A 6,575-nucleotide genomic window follows, 5' to 3' on the forward strand; every position below is an offset into this window, starting at 1 on the left:
GGAAATAAACACATCGCAGAAGCCAGATACACAAAAATTACCTTAGTTGTTCACATGTGGTTAAAAAATATAAGAAATTACGTATGTTTTGATTTTATAATCAAAAGTCAGGTCATAAATTAAAGAAAACGCCCATTTTTAAAGTTACTAACCATGCTAACGTCAAAACATCAACTCGCTGATCAAAAAGAAAATCACTTGGTGGTTAATTTCTTGAACAAGCTTAAGTAGCAGTAAATATAACTACGGTCGATTCCACTTAATCATTGGTAGTATCTGCAGTTCTAACGGTCTATGTCCACTTGGTCGCATGTGTTGTTATATACCGCTGTCCCAGGTTAGGGGGGAGGGTTGGAACCCCGCTAACATGTTTAACCCCGTCACATTATTTAAGTATGTGCCTATCCCAAGTTAGGAGCCTGTAATTCAGTGGTTTTCGTTTGTTTTATGTGTTTTTTGTTCATTTTTTATATGAATACGGCCGTTAGTTTTCTCGTTTGAATTGTTTTATATTGTGACTGTCTTATCGGGGCCTTTTATAGCTGACAATGCGGTATGGGCTTCATTGTTGAGTGCCGTACGGTGACCTATAGTTGTTAATGTCTAAGTCATTTTGGTTTTTGTGTACAGTTGTCTCATTGGCAATCATACAACATCTTCTTTTTTATATTATAAAAGGGAGAATCGAAAATCCAAATCTTGAGAACAATTTGCGCTTTGTAGAAACATGTGCGTATTTTTGATGCACGCATTTATATTGTGTGACCTTTTATATTATTGTTCCGGACCATATGAGTATTTGCGTATGGTCCGACCGTACGTATAATACTCGTTTGGTTATTAACGGGCCGGACCATATGAGTATTTGGACCATATAGGTTTTTTCACATTACATTATAAACGTTTCAATATTACAAAAAAAAAACACTGTGGTGGTTACATGACAATTTATTAATTTTATAATCCAAAAGCTACGTAAAAATTAAGTATTGATGTCATGCATATGATAAGTTAATTTTCATCGCTAGTTACATTCTTGCATGAACACGGGTGTCATTCGGTTTATCGAGAGAAATGAGCGTGAAAGAATATCTAACGGCGGTCAAGTATTGAGCGACGATCGTGAAATCTCTGGTAACGGATCGTGAAAGACATTTAATGGGAATTCTAGGTCAGAATGACAATCTTTAAAAATATTGCTTAATTTTCAAAACGCGGAACAAATCAGAATAAAAAAATATGTCTGTCAAAATGGTTTAACTTCCCCAACATAACTGTGAAATAAGAAAGAGAAAATATGCAGTACTTTATGAAAAAACACAAAAGGCGCAATGCATGTATATGCAATTAATTACAAATATACTATAATGGTCATGTTTCAGTTCATCGTGATATATTTGAAATGTAATCTTTGGTGTATCTGATAGTACAGTAACATTAAGGTATGTTCTCCTCTTAAAAGCATTCATTTGTATATCAAAACCTTGAATTTGTTGAATATCCATCAAACTTGATCGTGAAAGATCAGGCAACGCATTATTTTGATCGTGAAAGATAATGCGTGACCAGACTTATTACTAGTAATCAGAAATCAGTATTTCTTTTACCATTTGATAAACCTGAAACTGGTTGAAGCCTCTTACTATTTTGATAAGGATGAACATTAAAGCTTTTTTTATTCAACGCTTTATCTCGAAAGTTAAAAAACAACAACTAAAACATCTCTAGATAAGTTTGAAAGATTCAGCTCTGAGAATCGGTCAAGTGCAATTCATGCAGACTGACACTATTTACTAATAGCCAATAATATGGATATGCAACGTTTAAACCAAAATAATATCCATCAAACAAAAAATTACAGCAAAACAGCATCTTTCATGAGTAATTTGAGATTGAACGATAACCAACATTTTGTGCAACAGTACTTTCTTAAGTTCTGTATATACAACGCAGATGTGGATTGATTTAACTATATACTACAGACTAAAAAATACCAAATCGAAAATGCTGTAATGTCTTGTCTGCTTTACTTATGATAGTTAATGTTATGGAACGTCTATAATATCAAGGGTTTTACTAGAAGTGTCAAATGCGCTTAATGCGCTTAATGTATTTTTGTCCATCTGATGAATTAAGCCTTTTCAAGTTAGTTTTTTCGTTTTAATTGTTTTACATTGTCACTATGGGGGCCTGTTATAGCTGACTATGCGGTATGGGCTTTGCTCATTGTTGAAGGCCGTACGGTGTCCTATAGTTGTTAATGTATGTGTCACTTTAGTCTCTTGTGGATAATTGTCTCTATTGCAATCATATCACTTTTTTTTAAATTATGATTGTCAATGGTTAATAAAAAGAGTGCAAGGTCAGATGAACCATGACATACAGATCTCTACAAATATCCCGTAGACCAAATAAATGTGTTCTGATCCTTATAGTGCCTTAGAAACTGACAAATATAAAAGTTATGCTGGCCAATTAATTCGAAACTTAAGGTCAAAAGTATTTGAACCCTGACCGACAGCCAGACATAGACATCTTTCTATCATTCAATATATCAAATACAATTGACGTCATTATGGTCATTTATGAAACATGCAAACAGACATGTACACCATACACGAAATACCATGGCGCTATAGCATACAGGTATATATCCAAAGGCTAGACAACATAAAACGAGCATTGCCGAATGATGCATGACAATGGGTTCAATGTCAGTTGAAACCTTGCAGAAGTCGAAAATATACACCTCACAATCATAACAACAGACACTTTTCCTAAAGCTTAACGAATCCGCGATACGGACTAACTTGACCACAAAAATGAATCTTCATCCATGAAATAAGGCAAATTCGGGGTCAGGTGAATCCTGTCTGACGGACATGTAGTTTATAGGATCCAATATACCAAATGTGGATATCCTATAACTCGTGATAAGTGAGTACTTCACATGACAATAAAAAGCTTCATCCTACAATCATCCAACTATTTTACATTTCATTTTCTGAAAATATTTATACTTTGAAAAGCTTAAACCTATTGAGGATGTTGACCTATATAGCTTTCCTCAATATCAATAACAAATATTAACTACGATATAATTGAAAAAAATGTGAACGTCTTCGTAGCATCAGATCTTTCACGATCCTTTTCACGATCTTCAAAAATACGGTACATGATCTTTCACGATCCAAAAAATCCATTTTTGTGTAAATAGTTCTTTATCTTCCAAGTTTCATATTATGTTTATACAAAATAACTATAAAAACCATTTGATTAATTCAAATAGAATGCCCTTTTTCGTATTAAAGTAGGTTTTCTAGTCGAATTTGAGAAAAAATCATGTTTGTTTACATTTTTTATGTCATTGAAATGTCGAGAAGCAATCTGCCTTTTGTTGTTTTGTAATAACTATGAACTTTTAAAACTGGATATTCTGACATACTGATCATAATGTTGAACCATTTTGACAGACAGTTTTATTTTGTCGTAAATTTGTCTGTGTAATTAATTTAATTCGAATATGTATTGACCTTTCATATGTCTTCTCGATTAAATGTCTTTCACGATCCGTTACCAGAACTTTCACGATCGTCGCTCAATACTTGACCGCCGTTAGATATTCTTTCACGCTCATTTCTCTCGATAAACCGAATGACACCCGTGATGAAGGCTTGGTGTGACATCCACTTTCAAACAATATCATAGCTTTTTTGCATTTGCAAGAGATATATGCACGATCCTTTTTAATCATTTTTTTTTCATTTAGCTAATCTTTTTAATATAGTATAATAATGAAATTAACTATGTGATGTCATACCGTATGAAGAATTTAGAAGTATTAAAAAGTAAACTGTAACAGAGTGTTAATTTCCCCGACCATACGCGTACGGTCGGACCATACGCGTATGGTCCGGAACATATATATATAACTCATGTTTTTACATATTTATATTCAAGAATATTTCAAATTAATTTGATCTTGACCCACTATTCTTAAAAAATAATATTGATCTGTGGGTATAAAGAGGGGACTTAGGAAATTGTGTCATTCCAAATGCCATAATTTGTTTTTATTATTTTCTAGATCTCGAAGAATTAATCAGGCACTCCCGGTCCCTATAAGTTTATTTATCAAATTACCACGAAAGTAAAAGCCCTTTCCCTTATTCCTGCAAAAATAAAAGCACAAATCCTCCAGAAAAAGTAGGCTTCTGCCTATTTATGAAGACCATACCATACTTATAAGAAACACTTTAGAAGGACTTTAGTCAACTTTTTATTTTCGTCATTGCTGTGTCTTGTATTCAGTAAATCGATCATGTACTCTCTAACCTATATAAAACTATGAAGTTCTGTGAACTCCGACTGCCTGTGGTGTATCCACCGATGTTTGCTATTCAAAAAACGGTTAAACCTGTACATGTACAAAACTTATATTCTGAATTCTAATTAGAAGCAATTCAAAAAATGACAATACAAGAGGCGAACGAAATTGTAGGGTTCAACATACGGTCAAAAGACAAAGGTTTAAACCATGCATGCAAACCATATATCAAGCTCCATATCACCTCGAGAGTAGACAGGCGGAGAGCATATATAATAGAGACTAGCAAAGGTCTGTCATAAACAAAACATAAGTCCATAAAGGAAACGTTAAAAACGAGGAAAACAACTGACGAACTTCTTGACGTGAAACAGTTCAACAAACATATGATTCTAATTTTAGCACCCACACTTACCTGTTGGTAACTATAAAGGAAACAACATGAAGAACCGATACAAAGGAAAATGTTTTAAAGAAATCCGTTTAGAAATAAACATATCAACCCTACAGTTATACCGGTCATTAGGAACGAAAATAACACATGAACAAGCAGTTATATCAGATGATTATACCATAGCAAGCCACATAAAAGTATTTAGTATGAAACGGCTGCTAATGATATATACCGTCCTCGGTGAGTCCTGCTATGTTATATCTAGTATGTATGTAGTTCTAAGAATATTTCATATATATATATATACGATTCGAGTTGTGTTATAGGAGATATATGTTCTTGCACAATGTCTAATTCATACATGTGTTGAAAATAAGACTGATGAAAAGAAAAAATTGTGTTATGCTGTTACTGTGCTTATCCAGAAGTTTCTTGTCTATCACATTTCCAATTCCTCAAATAGTTTACAAAATTGAAATCATCTCCACAAACTGATCAACTGGTGATATAAAATGATAAGAAGAGGTAGTATGAGTGCCAATGAGACAACTCTCAATCCAAGTCACAATTTGTAAAAAGCAAAACAATATAGGTCAAAGTACGGCTTTTAACACGGAACCTTGGCTCACACCGAACAGCAAGCTATAATGGGACAAAATAATTCAATCAGGAAAACCAAAAGTTTCATCTATTTTATACAATATATGCTTACCCTCCATCTTCAGTCATTTGATGTCTGTGTAATGAAATGACAGTTAACTAATCACCCACTATAATGTACGGCACTGGTTTTAAAAAAGTCCGACTGACATAAAAAATTCTACCCGAATGACATTTCTTCCCCAATAATTAGTTATTACAATTGTTTCATTAGTCAAAAATTTATTTTGTTTTTCTAACAGGAAGTTATTCTGCAATTGTAATTTGGATAATTTTTTCTATGATAATTACTGATCTGCTGGCATTAAAGGGAAATAATTTGTATTCAGTTATCCAAAAAAGAATAATTGAAGAAACCAGGCTGGTGATATTTTACGACTAACGCAAGTGTTGTCTACAAAAAAATCACCAGTAAGGCAAATTGAAGAGCACCGATCAAACACAAGTCCGAAAGGTTTCACCTAAAACTGGTCATAAGTAATCTTATCCTCGGGGTAGAAAATCCTTAGTATTTTAAACAACTATATACTTTTTGGCAGTAGATTTATAATTTTGGCCATATGGATGATAATTCATGGCTGTTGGTGGTGCCCTCATAATTTGAAGTAGAATCAGCATAATTTTAGACAACTTTGAAAGGCAACAGTAGTATACCGCTGTTCGAAATTCATAAATCGATAGAAAAAAAACCAAATCAGAGTTACAAACTAAAACTAAGGGAAACGCATAAAATATAAGAGGAGAACCATGACACAACATTAAAATGTTACACACACAGAAACGAACTAAGTTTAGACAAAATCCGATGAGAATAACAAATATACTTAACATTAAAACTAAATACATGAATTTGGGATTTACAAGTACCGTGACACGTCTTATTGTAAGTGTTGTATTGATATGTTTTCCGCAACAGTTTTTTTTTCAAAATTTAAATCATCTTATAAATAGGTTTCGGTGTTATTTTAAAAACAAATAATCTTGGAAATAATATGTAGAATAAATTACTTATAACATGTCAATATGAAGGAAGTTGATAGTTGAAAGAACAAAATTTTGCTGATTTTGATGTAAATTATTTCCCCTTATTAAAAGCAGAGTAGTAATATATAGCTTGAAAACCATATATCGAAATTACTATGACGCTTTTGAGTAGAAAAAGCTATAAATTATTGACCGACAAACCAATGTGTT

This window comes from Mytilus trossulus, chromosome 10 (assembly GCF_036588685.1).
Source record: "Mytilus trossulus isolate FHL-02 chromosome 10, PNRI_Mtr1.1.1.hap1, whole genome shotgun sequence".
Lineage (NCBI taxonomy): Eukaryota > Metazoa > Mollusca > Bivalvia > Mytilida > Mytilidae > Mytilus > Mytilus trossulus.